This window comes from Manis pentadactyla, chromosome 7, assembly GCF_030020395.1.
Source record: "Manis pentadactyla isolate mManPen7 chromosome 7, mManPen7.hap1, whole genome shotgun sequence".
Lineage (NCBI taxonomy): Eukaryota > Metazoa > Chordata > Mammalia > Pholidota > Manidae > Manis > Manis pentadactyla.
The window spans coordinates 101,958,964-101,975,389 of NC_080025.1; the positions used below are offsets into that span (position 1 = coordinate 101,958,964).

Below are 16,426 nucleotides of genomic sequence, written 5' to 3' on the forward strand. Positions count from 1 at the left end.
AAAGCATATCCCAGATATCAGCATTTTACCCATAAGTATTTCAGCATCTAAGTATAAAAGGTAAGTATTTTTAAAAGATGAATAACCACAATACCATTTCCTACTAAAAATGTTACCCATAGTTTCTTAATATTTTTTAATATCCCTTAGATTTCCTTGATTGTTTCAGGATGTTTTTTCCCCTCACCTTATAAAAAAAATTAATTCACTTTATAAAAGCACTCTGTATAAAACACTCTGGTGGTGGCCATAGCTGCAGCCTAGGGTCCTTGGCAGGGAGGTTTTAGTGTGAGTCTGTAGGAGAAGGTCACTGGATTCCTGATTTGGAGACGTAGTGAACATAATCTCTTTCCAGAAGTCAGGGGTGAGACAGCTGTAAGTCTTGGAGATGGCGTCACAGGTGGCCCCTGTGGTAGTTACCCAAGGATGCAGTGCAGCCCTGGTGAGGTGTGGCGGTCGTCCATACTGGCCGTCAGCAGCAGCTTCTTGGGCACAGAGGCAGAGACGATGCCAGTACCTCTGGGGGTGGGATGAGGTGCTCAGCACAGAGGCAGGAACATTGCAGGGACGTTGTGGGACTTGCCTCTTTTTCCCTCAGTAGCCTCACCACACAGGGACAGTGGAGAGCTTGGCCAGGATGATGGCCCAAAGGACATCAGTGGCTACCTCCTTGGAGCATTTAACACCCAGACCAACATAGCTGTTGTAGTCCCAGATGGTGACAGATGTCTTGAACCTGGCCCCTGGCCAGCACTGGGCTGCTTTTACATGAGCATGATCTTTAAAACCTCATCCCTGAGGCACATCCCCAGGAAAAAGTCGATTATTCAGACTGATAGACAAGGAGAAGAGAGAGAACTCCTTCAGGTATTTGATCTTCATGTTCTTGACCAGGTGGCCCTGCTCAGCCTTGCTTCCTCAAGGTGCGTGATTCAGGCCAGGCTGCTGCTGCCTCTCACTCCGGGACTCCAGGAGCCCCAGTGTACCTCTGCCATTTATTGTTTTCCTAGAGAAGAAGTACCCTTTATTTTAATCAGGACTGAAATAAGGTCTATACACTGAAATTGGTTGACAGATACATGCACCCCATCCTTACTTTGTTAAAAGACACTTTTAAATCACAGATCCATGCCCCCCATCCTTATTTTGTTTTTCCTTGCCATTTATTTGTTGAAGAGCCTGTAGAGTTTTGTATAATCTGAATATTATTGATTGTATTTCCATGTTGTCAGTTTAACAAGTTCCTCTGTTTCTTGTATTTTCTGTAACTTGGTAATTGTGGGTGTTTGGATTTAATTTAGAGTCAAGTTCAATTTTTTAGCAAGAGTACTTCGTAAGCAATGTGGGGTACTTCTATCAGGAGGCACCAATTCTCTGTCTTTCTTTGGAATGTTGGCAGTCATTGACAATTCTTGCCTAGATCCATCTTTTCTTTTGGGATTATAAAATGGTGAAGTCTAACTGTATCATTTTCTTCATTTATTAACTGGAACATTTGTTCAAAGAGAATCTACTCTCAACTATGTGGCTATCCTGAAGTCCATTTCAAAACTTCTTAAAGCCTGCAGTTCATTTATTTTGGTGTCAGAGAGATGTCCTCTTACTTAGTAAGGACTGAGAAACAATCCTTTACTCATAAAGGGAAGGATAATGTAGCAGAAAACACCAGGCTCAGGTCTCAAGAGTCTTGGCTCTACTCTGAGATCTGTATGATGTTGGACAAGCCATGTAATTCCTCAGAGCTGGCAGGTCTCCAGACCCTTACCTACATTTCATCCAGAGAAGTGGTATTTTTTCTAATGTCATTTGAATAAATCAGGCCATGACTTTTAAAGACTGTACAAAGAGTCTATTGCTAAGGTCTCTTTCAATTAAAACATTTAATGATTTAAGATTAAAAAATAATAATAATAAATCCTCAGGGTATAGAATCCAATGACCAAGAAGAGTTTTGTTATCTCTCACAATGCATTATTTCACTTGCTCATCCATTAATTACATAGTTCATTAATTTTTTTCATTATTTAAATAAGTGTTTCAAATCATAATTAGGTCTAATGCTTGGGAATGGGAGTTGTGAGCAATAACCTTTTTGGAGATCCCTGAAGGTACCATTCTTGAAGCCTCAGTCTGAAGTTGAGAGAGTTGAGTAAGGGGTACAGGCATTCTTGGAAGTCTTCATTGAAATCATCCATAAGACTGATTCCATGTACTTGAGAGCTAAATTTGGAATTTTCCCCATGGAAAGAATGATTCTATGTACTTGAGAGCTAAATTTGGAATTTTTCCCATGGAAAGTCTCTTTGCTAGGCAGAGCCAGCCTAAGGGATGTTTAACAACATCGCTGAGAGGGAAAAGCAACTTAGAAGGACATCTGGAGGACTCAAATTGTTTACATGATAAAAGTTAATCTCAAATTGTGGAGGAAAAAGAAGATCAATGGTTCTGCTTCCAGACTCCTCCTCCCCATTTGCCATTTCTCTTTTACCCATAGAGCTAATGAATGAATACCAAGTAGAAGCCTGAAATCTAGTTTTATCACAGTCCCAGGTTCCAAAGAGGAAATGCAGACTCAGCTTTCTCATTAATGCACTTATATCCCACTCTGGGTAGGATTATTAAAAGTGGCCCAGGAGAAGGAGATGGGAGTAGGGAAAGGAAAGCAGAAAATCCAATTCCAGAATCTACCCCTGAGTCACACTGGCTTGTGACAGGAGAAGCACAAAAATAAAGTCAACAGCCCTCACCTCTGAAACTAGGAGCAAAGGAGGGCTCCCTTCATCACAGTTTCCCCCATTACTTAATCACAGAAGGTGCTGCTGCTCCCTGACACTTAATAATTTAATAATAGGAGCAGGTCCTAGTGGGAGATATTATAAAACAACCTTAAGAGTAATAAAGGGAAGAAAAGCACTACTCCATTTCAAAAATTCAGAGCCTGTCTTAGAGGCCATGAAATTCTCAGTTCAATTTCATTATCACCAGCAAATATTTATTTATTCACTCAATGAATATTTATTGAGTGGCTTCTTTGAGGAGCATGTGGTGGAGGTGTCACCAGGACACACTGATGACAAGAAGCTGTTTCTTATAAGCTAGTAGGGCAGAGACAGTTTGCACAACTCATTATGGAACATATGAAACAAGGCAAACTTTGATAGCTCTGCATTAAGGGTATACAAATAAACATTTCATGAGGATGTGGTAGGAAGAGATTAGTTCTAGTGGAGGACTGAGAGCAGTGTAGTAAAGGAGATGGTGTTGAAACTGCACTTGGAGAACAGGGTAGAATTTTACCCAGGGAAGCTGGCAGTAGGGAGAGGGGCTGGGGGCAGTCAGGCAAAGGCCATGGGGAACAACTGTCCCCACTTGGCATCGTGTCTTCCTTGAAGATATTACAGCTTGGAGTCCATGTGTGTCACTGGGTGAGACCGTGATGCTAAGGAAAAAGGAGACTTTTTTAAAGTTTCCCTCATTTGTCAACTGTACTCCCGCTGACCTTGTCAGAAATAGCATTTTATCTCAAACTCTGGAAAAAAATCTGTTTCATTCAACTTTTTGATGCTGAATTGACACATCGGCCTCTCTATCAGATGCAGCTCTGATTTCAGGACCAGTGGCGTCCCAGGCTTCGCTGAGTAGCCACCCACACAGTGTGTGGCTGTCCCACATTTCAGAGCTCCAGGCAGGTGATCTTGCAGGACTCATAGGGCTCTCCTATTCTAGATCTATACACAGATATACAGCCACATGAAGCTGGGACAGACCTTCCATCCAAGCAAGTACTGTTTTCATGAACCTTCCCGGGGAGGTAGAGGCCCACCAGACTATGGGTAAGCACCCACACCTGGTTAGACAACACTTTTACCCATGGACTCCTGCCTAACAAGCTATCAGTGGGTTAACCTAGAATATAAATGACTTTTTCCATTTGATGAGGAAGGGGGTAATCCACACAATAGAAAGATGGGTATAGTTCAAACCTTGCAATTTTCTCTTCAAGATAGTAGCAATCATTCTTTAGATGTACAGAGCATTTTGTGGTTTATAAAGAACTTTCAAAGGTAGTATCTAATTTGATTCTTGTTACAAGGCTTTTCGTTATTCTCCCTTTAAAGCTAAAGAAATAGAGGGGCTCCTTGAGATAATAAAAAAAACTGCTCTTATTGGGCACATTGTCCAGTCTTGTTCTAAGCACTTCCCATTTATTTCACTGGAGCCCTTAAATTGTCCTGTGAGGTAAATCACTGTGTCCATTTTGAAAACAGGCAGAGAAGTTATATAACTTGCTTGAAGGTCCACATCTAGAAAATGATAGAGGTGGGATTGAATTTGGCTAGCGTAGCTACAAGTTTGCACTGGGTGGCCCATAGCTTGCATCTGAAATGGAAGGGTTATCCAAATCTACCTTTCACCCAGTGAAGAGGCATGGTGTGCCTGGGCATCAATGGGTATCCCCAACAGCAAATGTTTTTGCTGGATGAATGTTTTCTATGTCATTGACCTACTATAACTGGAGTGGATTTGGAGAGATCTATTAAGGAGAAAACTGTTTGATGCCTGTTTGTTTTCCCCTGTCATTCTACATTGAGACAGACTCCACCCTCTTCAGTGAGAAAACCACACATCCTAACTTTTTACTCCAGGATGACAATGAAGTAAACCTTGGGAACAAAAGGTCTTTTCCAAGTCTTGTGGGGAGCTGAGGCTCGTGGGGAAATAGCACTGAATACAGTGCTAGAAAACCTGGATTGGAGTCATGTGTAGGCTAGTTATTGTACCTCTCTGAGCCCCAGGTAGTGACTCTTCTGCCTATCTCATGTCAAAAACAATTGTAAAAATTACTGTGAAATCTGTAGCATATCATAGTCATGAAATGGGTCACCGTTGTCTTTTGCTGTTTCTAGCCAGGAGTTCCTTTCCTCAAAGCTCATCTTCATGCCTCACTGTAAGAGACTTTTAAGAATGAGATATGACAGGGTCTTATAAACTTCTGCATAATTCGAGCATCATGGTGACAAAATGGACTTGATTTAGGAAGATTCTCAAAATGTTGACTTTTAAGATGGTACAATAATTCACCCCTTACAGTTTGAGCCAAGGATATATTTAATTTGTATAGATATGAGAAACAGCTTCTGCAATCTTCTCAAAAGTTCTTCTAGAAAATTCAGAATTAAACTTTCTAGATATTTTTTAGAATTAAAAAAGACTTATAGTTGAGATTAAATCTTGTTGAATGGAAAGAGTATTGTGTGGCAGTGAAGAATGTGGGCTTCAGAGCCAAGCAAAATATACCTACAATCAGCCTTAGCACTGGCTCCACCACTTACAGCTCGGAGACCTTAGGCAAGATTGAGCTGCTCTTGGCCTTGATTCCTCACCTGAACTGTGGGTATATAATAAACTCTGTAGGTGTTTATGAGGATTAGATGAAATAATGCATGTGAAGTACTGAGCTTGGTAAGTGCTCAAATATTGTTAGCTTATTCTGAAAAAAGCATGGTTCTTTAGTTGCATATTGCAGAATTTCCTTCTTTTTTAAGGCTGAATTTTATTCCCTTGGATGTATATTCCATTCTCTTTATTCATTCATCTGTCAATGGACATTTAGTTTGTTCCCACAGCTCGGCCACTGTGAATAGTGCTGCAGTAAACACAGGAGTGCTAATATCTCTTGGAGATCCTGATTTCCACTCTTTTGGAAATACCCAGAAGTGGCATTCCTAAATCATATGATAGTTCTATTTTTTTTTCTGTAGTAGCTGCACCATTTTACATTCTCACCAACAATGTACAAAGGTTCTGATTTCTCCACAGCCTTGCCAACATTTGCTGTCTTTTATATATATATATATATATATAAGCAAGTTTATTATATATAATAGTTATCCTGATAGGTGTGAGGTTCTGATTTGCATTTCCCTGATGGTTAGTGACACTAAGCATTTTTTTTTCCCACATATCTGTTGGCCAAGCACATTATGCTAAATGAAATCAGCCAGTCACAGAAAGACTTAAATTGATGACTTTGCTTCAATTATTGTTTGATTTAAACAACAAATAAAAGTTGTCTCCATCAAACATATAATTGGAACCTAATCCATGAAAGACTTAAAAAAGAATAGCTCAGTGAAGTAGCCAATGCCAAGTCCCTGATTTATTCTGTTATTGAGGTAGCAGAAATAGAAGGAAGCTACTCTTTGGAAATGCCAAAAATAACTATTCCAGAGGCATTTATGCTGATATTGTTGAGGTCTTTGTTTTAGAGCCATTTGATGAGAAAAGCTGCCTTGTAAGGAATCCTTTTTATTTCTTCAATAACCAAATCTGCTTGAAAGAGGTGGTTGCATTTATATGGAGTGTCTCTGTGAACAGTGCTACACGGGAATTCTGTTATTAAAGGGAGCACTATAGAATCCACTTTTCCTGTGAACTCACACCCACCAAGACCACGTCTCGGTATCTCCAGATCTTCACATAGTCCTGGTGCCAAATGAAATATCATCATCTCTGGGATGACGCTTCTTTATGTCATGAAGGTCTTCATCGGGTAACAGTTCCTAGATAAAATTTGTATTTGGTCTTATAGAGATACTAGAAATCATATATCCAGGAAATGCCTGGACCTTTTACTTTTCCTTACCTGGTCCCAGGCTTCTCCCCTTTGACCCTCTTATTGACATCCAAAGCCATCATGGTCAGGGGTCAGGAGATCACAGATCAGCTTAAATTCAGTAATAAGCCTATCCGGCTAAGCACTTTAGAGTCAGGAGGTGTCTGCACATGTTACCCTATCTTCTCCCATAGAAATGGTGTAACCAAGGGGAGATCAAATTGCAGAAGGTACACAGCCTGCAATCCATCTGGTACAGAAGATGAAGGAATGCTTGCTGGTGTTAGCATTTTACAAAACCAATGAGAAGTCCCTAAAATGAATTTCGCATAAACTTAGTTCCCTATTTGGAATTGAATGGTAAACAAAAAGTTGTGTTATTTCTCTACTCCCAAAATAATTTCAGAATGACATGGACATTCCCATGTGCCTGATACAGCAGCAGCATCTCCCAAAGGCCATCAGAACAGAGTGGCTTAGAATTGTGCAGTGAGACTAGAGCAGCCCCTAGAAATGTCCTGACTGGGACCAGTCATGTGGTTGCATGTAGTCTTGGCTGGCCTTGGGGATTGAGAGTGGTCACTGGGAGTCCTGCCTGTATGACAGAATAATGTTTGCCTCATCAGGTGGTATCTGAGAAATGAATGGAATGCAGGGTTACTGAAAAACTTTGAGAGTCGTACAGTTTGTTATGCGAGTTGTGAACGAAGCAAAGTATTTACAATATCCCTTTTGCCCCAAAATAGATTTTAACCACTATACAACCACAATGGAATGTGTCCATTCATTTCTAAATGGGTCGTTCCCTACCACCCCCCACCCCCGTGTTTAGGTCATAGCTATTTCTAGACTTTCATGTGACAAGACCTTCATGGACCAAATTCAGTAGTGTCACCTCCTGAACAAAGTGGCTGCATGTGCTGTGGTTTACTCTCGTTTATTTTATTCTACACAGCCTGTATCACTAGCCTTCCAATCAAGGTCAGGAGATTCAATTCAACCCCATTCGTTTAAAAGAGCGATAAATTCATGCCAGTTCCATGATGTCACCCCGCTGAGTAGCAGAATGTGTCTGTGGTGTGCTGTGAAGTCAGCCTTCCAGACGCGAGTGTTCTGTATGACCCTGAAACCACACCTGAAAGACAGGACAGTGTTGTCACACCAGCATGCATTCTGGCTGCAACTTAATGTATTGAGGGCAACATGTATCCAGAGGTGAAGAAGAAAATCAGTAAAATGGCTGATTTATTGTTTTAATTGAGGAAAACCCTGTAGTCCAAATAAACTATATCAATGGAAAAGACTCATCTACACATCAACATGGAATTTCCTAATACTTACTGCCAATTTGCTATCGTGTAGATGGCTAGGAAGTCTCAGGTGGAGTCTAATTGTACAAGGGCCAAAAAAGATCTTATTACTAGGGTGGAGGTCAGCGATTAACATTGTGATACAAAGTTTGCCTTGCAAAGCAGCTCTGTACAGTGTGCCAGGTTTGAGATCTGTGTCTGAGATTTACATGTTTGCTTGTGAGTGAAACTCTGGTGAGGAGGGTGGCAAATTCCTTCTGTTGCAAATGTGAATTCTCATACACATACACGCATTCTCCTTCTCTCTCTCTCTCTCTCTCTCTCTCTCTCTCTCTCTCTCTCTCTCTCTCACACACACACACACACACACACACATGCCTTTTCTCTCTCCAATCGTTATGTCTTCTTAAAGATGTTCATTACATCAGCCATGCAGGAAGGGAAAGAAAACCCTTACTAACCTGCAGCCATCAGACATGCCCCCTAAGACAGCTATTCCCAAGACTGTGAAGATACGCTGAATTCCTGCAACAGGGAAGTGGGACACAGCACCATCCTGTAACTGCCTGGGCTAAGGAGCGCAGAATTGTAGCTGACATTTCTTAAGAATTTTATCATGTGTGCTGCATGCTTTATATGCGTTATCTTATTAAACCTTCACATCAACCTCCTGAGGTTGGGACTATATTTATTTCCATTTTACGGATAAAGAAACTGAAGCTCAGATATGACTTACTCATAGTCCCACATCCACTCTAAACCTCTATGGAATGCCAGTCAAACTACTCCCACCTGCTTCTTTATAGGAGAAAGTATGAAATGATTGTTACTTTGAGCCAAATACAGTCTCTACTTACATTACTTTACACATGAATACGGATGTGTCTGTATGTCTGCGCCCACACGTGCACTCGTAGATGGGCACTTGCACATGTTCACATTGGCCTTCTTGTTACCAGATGTTTAACCTTATGGTAGCCTCTGCTTATATCCTAATCTTTTTAGCCAGGATTATAATAAAAGAATCTTTTTATTTCAAAATAGCTTTACAGATAAAACTTTGCAGAATCTGAAATGTCACTTCTCTGTTTGGTGAGGGTTAAATGGTTGTTTCAGGCCAGAGTTTAGTTCACATTCTATAAATGGCTCTTACTCCTTGATCTGACTCACTGTATGTATTACAGCAAAGTCACTTACAGATCAATTTATTTTTAGAATCTTAAAGAAACAGATTCTACAGGGAGTGTTTGTTTCTGACCACAGCTAGTGCAAGTGAAAACATATCTCAGTGAGGAGTTTTCTTTCCATTTGACTCGTCTGCCCACAGCTCTCTGTTAGTGGTAGGTCTGGTCTTTGCATCTTGTGTTAAAATGTTTTGAATTATTTAAATGGCAGAATATTAGAATTTTATGCCAACATCTTACATAGTAAAGGAGTTTTGTGGTATGCAACTAGGATATCTTTTTGGATTCTAAGTAAAATTGTAAGTCAGAAGTAAATGAAGACAATTAATATTGATAAAGATAGAAAGATTATATACCTGTTTTCTACCTTGCTACTTTGCAGTAGAAATTTTCTCTAAGATCAAAACCCAGGAATCTGATAAGAACAATGATGATGATGATGATGATAATTATGATCACCATTAGTAGAGATTCTAGATCCATCCATTAAATAAATATGGCATGCTGCCCTCTGCAGGTATTTGATCTAAACCAGATGGTATTAAATTCAGACAAACAGGTAAAGCATTCTCAAATACACAGACCAATGCATAAATGCAAATTGAATATTAAGGCCAGTAAAAAGTAAAACCTTTATACTCTGCAGGTATAATTTGTGTTAATTTGGAAGCCAGAGAAGAAACAGACATTTGGTAACTCGCTTATTTTAATTTACTTTTCTAAGTTTTTGAGTATGTATTTTTGAAGCCAATACCAGAAGCAGAGAAGAACAGCTGGGAATTTGTGGATTAGTTTTGTGTTCACACTCGAAAAAACTAATTGTTCTTTGGTTTGGCTAAGACCTATTATTATTTACTAAAGATAGTTAATAATAACAGGTTGGAAATCTCAAATTTTTGTAGTTCAAAATGGTCATATTTTATACTACATTTAGCCAACATTTTTAGATATTTTAAACTAACAGATTTTGTACCAAAAAAGAGGGTTTACCTGACTTGTTTTTTATCCCTCTACTGTTGCCTTCCCTTCAGTCAATACTCTTGTTATATTAGTATCTAAGTTGAACATTTTTCTCAATTGAACATTTTTCTCAATTTACTTCCTGTTCTTTCTTGTTGAGGATATAATCCAACAGAGGAAAAAAACACTGAGCAGAGTTTGAAAAACTGATTTCTTGTATCCACCTTTCACCCTTGAGTTTAGTTTAAATTAGTTAGTCTAGATTCAAGATGGCAGCGTGAGAGGTGAGACGGAGAATTCCTCCCCAAACCACAGATAGTATGAAAATATAGTTAATTGATACAACTAACCCTAAAATAGCAACAACAAAGAAGGCTGAACCAGACTGCATGCAGACCTCACCAACAGAGCAGAGCTCACCAACAGAGCAGACCTTACCAACAGAGCAGACCTCACCAACACAGGGTAACTAAGGAAAGTCATAATCAGGCAGGGCCCAGGCCCTTCCCCCACCACAGCTCACCTGCGAGAGGAAGAGAAATGGAGCGGGGGAGTGTGTGGAAGCCTAGAACTGCTGAACACCAAGCCCTGGAGGTCTGCCTTGGGAGCAGAAACCTACACTATGTGGTGCTCTGGACTTTGGGGAGCTCAGACAGGTGGAGTGCTTGAGAGACAGATGCGGCCATTTGTTGAGGGGGGGGGATCCACACCTGGCTGCTCTGGGACAAAGAAAAGGCAGGTGGTTTTGAGAGGCTTCCTAGCAGTGAGAGGGCTGCTGAAGGAGCGGGGTTTGCACAGAGCTTGCTGTGTGGGGGAGAGGGAGAGCTGGACAAGGTTGTCTGAGTGCACTCTGCCCAGCTGGTTGGGAACTTTGAGGAGCTTCAGGTGCCCCATCCCCCTGGCTGCCTGCTCAGCTCTGAGGCCCTCCCCACTGTGACACGCAGCCTGCAGCACCTTCCTCCTGGCCTGCTGGCACTGGTTTGCAATCCAGCAATCACTGTGCTGGTGTCAGGCCAGCCAGAAGGAGGCTCAGCCTACAACAACTATAGATGCAAAGCACAGAGGCTTACACCTGTGTGTTTGGCCCACTGGCTCTGACACTTGAGGCAGGCACTGCAGATGGGAATCAGGAAACAGATCTTTCCTCCCCACCAGGCACCAGCTCCACTCCCCTACAACCCCCAACCTTACTCTAGGGGCTGAGCAACTCCAGAGACTGGAGCTTCTGGGCACCAGTGGGCACCACACAGAAATATGAAATGTCAAAAGAACATGGTTCAGACCAAAATCTCACAAACCCCAGAAAAAGAGCCTAATGAAACTGAACTCACCAATCTGCCTGAAAGAGAGTTCAAAATAAAAATCATAAACATGTTTATGGAGGTACAGAAAAATATTCAAGAACTTGGGAACAAATTTAAGTTGGGATTCAATCATTAAGAAATTCCATATATGAAATGAAACATACAATGGAGGGATTTAAAAGCAGATTAGATGTAGTAGAAGAGATGGTAAATGGAATAGAAATTAGAGAAGAGAATACAAAGAAGCTGAGGCACAAAGAGAAAAAAGAATCTCTAAGAATGAACGAATATTGAGAGAACTGTGTAACCAATCCAAAAGGAACAGTATTCGTATTATAGGGGTACCAGAAGAAGAAGAGAGAGAAAAAGGGATAGAAAGTGTCATTGAGGAGGTAATTACTGAAAACTTTCCCAATCTGGGGAAGGAGATAGTCTCTCAGGCCATGGAGGTGCACAGATCTCCCAACACAAGGGACCCAAGGAAGACAATATCAAAACATATAATAATTAAAATGGCAAAGATTAAGAATAAAGACAGACTTTTAGAAACAGCTAGAGAGAGAAAAAAGATCACATACAAAGGAAAACCCATCAGGCTATCATCAGACTTCTCAACAGAAACCTTAAAGGCAGAAGGGAGTGGCATGATACATTTAATGCAATGAAGCAGAAGGGCCTTGAACCAAGAATACTATACCCAGCAAGGTTATCATTTAAATTTGAAGGAGGGATTAAACAATTTTCAGATTAGAAAAAATTGAGAGAATTTACCTCCCACAAACCACCTCTACAGTGCATTTTGGAGGGACTCCTATAGATGGAAGTATTCCTAAGGCTAAATAGATGTCACCCAAGGGATAGACAAAGAGCACAGAATATGATTCATAACATACAAAGAATGGAGGAGGAAGAAAAAGGAGGTAAAAAAAAAAGAAGAACCTTTAAGTTGTGTTTGTAATAGCACACGAAGTGACTTAAATTAGACTGTTAGATAGTAAGGGAATTACCCTTGAACCTTTGGTAACTACAAATCTAAAGCCTGCAATGGCAATACCTACATACCTGTTGATAACAACCCTAAAATGTAAGGGGTCTGAATGCACCAATCAAAAGACATAGAGTCACTGAATGGATTGAAAAATGAGATCCGGCTATATGCTGCCTACAAGAGACTCACTTCAAACCCAAAGACACACACAGACTGAAAATATAAGGATGGAAAAAGATATTTCATGCAACTAATAGGGAGAAAAAAGCAGGAGTCGCAGTACCTGTATCAGACAAAATAGACTTCAAAACAAAGAAATTCACAAGAGACAAAGAAGGACATTACATAATGATAAAGGGGTCAGTCCAACAAGAGGATATAACTATTATAAATATCTATGCACCCAACACAGGATCACCTACATATGTGAAACAAATACTAAGAGAATTAAAGGGGGAAATAGAATGCAGTGCATTCATTTTAGGAGACTTCAACACACCACTCACTCCAAAGGACAGATCAACCAGACAGAAAATAAGTAAAGAGACAGAGGCACTGAGCAACGTTTTAGAACAGATGGACCTAATGGACATCTACAGAACACTCCATGGAAAAGCAACAGAGTACACATTCTTCTCAAGTGCACATGGAACATTTTCAAGAATAGATCATATACTAGGCCACAAAAAGATCCTCGCTAAATTCAAAAAGATTGAAATTGTACCTACCATCTTCTCAGATCACAAAGGTATGAAGCTAGAAATAAATTACACAAAGAAAATGAAAAAGCCCACAAACACATGGAAGCTTAATAACATGCTCCTAAATAATCAATGAATCAATGAACAAATAAAAACAGAGATCAAGCAATATATGGAGACAGATGACAACAATAATTTAACAACACAAAATCTGTGGGACGCAGCAAAGGCTGTGCTAAGAGGGAAATATATTGCAATACAGGCGTACCTCAGGAAAGAAGAACAATCCCAAATAAACAGTCTAAACTCACAATTAATGAAACTAGGAAAGGAAGAACAAATGAGGCCCAAAGTCAGTAGAAGGAGGGACATAATAAAGATTAAAGCAGAAATAAATAAAATTGAGAAGAATAAAACAATAGAAAGAATCAATGAAAGCAGGAGCTGGTTCTTCGAGAAAATAAACAAAGTAGATAAACCCCTAGCCAGACTAGTCAAGAAAAAAAATTAATTAGTTGGTCTGACTACTGAACCATTCTTAATTATATTCCTCCCCTGTTAAAGGAAGGGCTGGCTTAGATGGTCTGAGAGCCCACTAGTCCTAAGATTTTATGATAACAGGCCACTGGGTGCACAGAGCAGTGGTGATGAGCACCAGCTTTAGAGTAACCCTGGGCCTCTGCCTTGCTTCCTTCACTTAACTGATGCATGACTACTGGCCAGTTACATAATGTTTCTGAGCCTTAGTTGCCCATCAGCAAAATGAATGTGATAGTAACCACCTCATAGGAGTTTGGGGAGGATTTAAAGATACAGTGTATGATAAAGAATTATATAAGTACCATCTTGTTTAAACTCATGATTGTCTTGTAAGGAAGAGACTGCTGTTACCCCATTTTATAGATAAAGAAATGAAATTCAGGGAAGTTAAGAACTGAGTCCAAGTGACAGGGCTAGTAGGTGTGGAGTTAGATTCAAGGCTAGCCCCATGCCATGCTTTGACCACTGTTTCATTCTGTCAGATGTCTTTATACATTTTCCCTACACATGTTGATAGAATAGTGAAAAGAATGAGTTTCACTCTACTCTTTAAGACAGCTTCCTCACCCATCATTCAGAGTTCTTGCTAGACTTCAGTACCTCCAACTACTACAGAGGACAGGAGAGTCGATCTCTGCTATCTACACTAACAGGGCTTGGTAGACATGGAAGGAAGTACAAAAAATTCACTCTACCCTGTGGCTCTCAGAGTTGACTTATATAGTCAAAAAGAAGGGGATCCTTGTTAGTGGCTGGAGTTAAAATCCCAAAGCACAGTCAGCCAAAACCTCATCCAGATGTGAGTGTGTGGTCACTGGTCATGCATTTCTGTTTGCTGAATTCCATACAGTCAAGGCAACTGCCTTGTGTTGCTGAAGATCCACAGGGGAAAAAAGTTATGTGAGCTAGTACGAAAAAACACGCAAGCAGAGTTCTCCCTCATCATCAGGAATGTTTGCTACAACAATGTTTATTCTATGGCCTCCATCCATGGAAAATGTGCCATCAGTCTTCATGTGGGGAAAACTGACCCAGGGCTTCCTTATTGGCTGCTCATTTTGTTAAAATGATGTAGCATCATAGAGGATAATCTATTCCAATCAAAACAATTTTGTGGAATTACAAAAGTACATGCGTTTTAGTGAAATAACTACTGTTAGAGTCTTTTTGACTGTTATCAGACTAAAAATGTATAATGTTGTCTTTCGGTACCATGTGTTTGTTTTCTTCACCTGATTTCTTGCATCCTCTGGGGAAAGTTTACAATGAGGATATCCTAACAGATTATTGTCTTTCTTGTTTACAGCATACTCATTTTATTAGTTCATTCTTTGTGGGTATGTTATGTTTAAAATATGTATTAGCCATTTTATGATAGTATAATCCATTGTTTTCTTCATATCCTTATTGCAGAGCACTAGAATAAGTGACATTTGTTGTGTATGAGAAATGATGCTAATTTCTGCCTTAATATGTCACCTCTTTCAAATGCTCTTCTGACTTTACCCTTCCTGCTATTTGAGTTTCATGGTTTTCATATAAAATATCTGGAAAAAATTTAAGTATGGAACAATTCAAGTAAAAATTTCCTGGTAATCTCTTTGATAATTGCACTAGCTAATACTCCCTGTATTGCTATATGTCAGATCTTGTTCCAAGCTTTATGTATATTAACCCATCTATCTTACTAGGTGTGTTATGATTATTATGCCCATTTTACAGACAGGAAAAAGGAAGCATGAGAGGTGAAGTAAGATGCCCTTGGTGACACACCTATGAAATGCTTTTCCTGGGATTCAAACTCAAAGAGTTGGGCCTAACCTCTGCTGCCTTCACCCCTCCCTTTTAGTACCATGTCAAACTGTTGAGTGATAGAATAGAGTCCTTTTTTTTTTTTGCTTTTAAAGTGTTTACTTACTCTTTTGGAATGAGCACAATTGACTGTTATCTTTAGTCAGAAGAAGGAAGAGCTTATTCAAGAAGGGATCTAAACAATAAGCAAGAATTGGTTCCTTCTCATGCTCTATTGAAAGGCCTAATGAAGGAGGCTGAATATATCTTCCTCCCCCTGGTGTTCAGAAAGGGAGCCTAGGGGGGACCCTTAGTCCGATTTGGGGAAGGGAGCCCCAGGAAGGCTTCATTTCCTTTCTGTTCCTAAACTTGAGAAATGAAAAGCAGTCAGAATGTGATATATGAGTTTCTTTCCTCATCTGTTTTTGCTCTCAAGGCTTGCAATAAGTTAGAAAGAGTTCAGCATCCAATTGCAACCCTTGATGGTCAAAGTTATTAAAATCTCTAATTTCCTTAAATTTCTCCTGTGCTCCGCCTCATCTGTTCTGCCACGCCCCTGGCCTTCTGCCAGGGCATCTGCTTTCTCCATAATTAGCAAGGTGGTTCATATAATCTTTCTTTCCCTTTCTTTTGCCCTGGCGGCTGGGCATTTGTACTAAAATCTCCATCACAGTTGCCATGTTATGATCAGCTTGGAGTTTCTGGTAGCCAATATCCAATGGAGAAAAATGTAAGATCACCTTGAATTTTCAAGTTGACTTGAGCTTCAATTCTTTATATTCAATAAAACAGCACCCAGACCATTAGTTTAGAGTGACCAGCTCTGGCTACCTGTCACTTGAGAAGTGTCAAAAAAAAAAAAAAGTACCAATGATTGGGCCCCAACCCCAGAAAGTTCAAATCATTTCTTCTGGGGTGGAGCCCAGGCACCAGCAATTTTTTTTTATTTTAAATGTGAAGTCATGGTTGAGAAACACTAGGCTAAATTAATCTTTTGGCTTAAATCTGCATACCAAGACCTTGAAAGGCTCA

The 16,426-nt window shown here is 40.0% G+C and overlaps 1 protein-coding gene and 1 pseudogene across 4 annotated transcripts in view; one reads left to right on the forward strand and one right to left on the reverse strand.

Moving 5' to 3' along the window:
• The window catches only part of CREB5 (cAMP responsive element binding protein 5), a 385,945-nt gene that overhangs the window by 192,224 nt on the left and 177,295 nt on the right, over positions 1-16,426 (forward strand). The gene's annotated exons all lie outside the window — the stretch shown is intronic.
• On the reverse strand, positions 201-6,696 carry LOC130684395 (40S ribosomal protein S2-like; annotated as a pseudogene).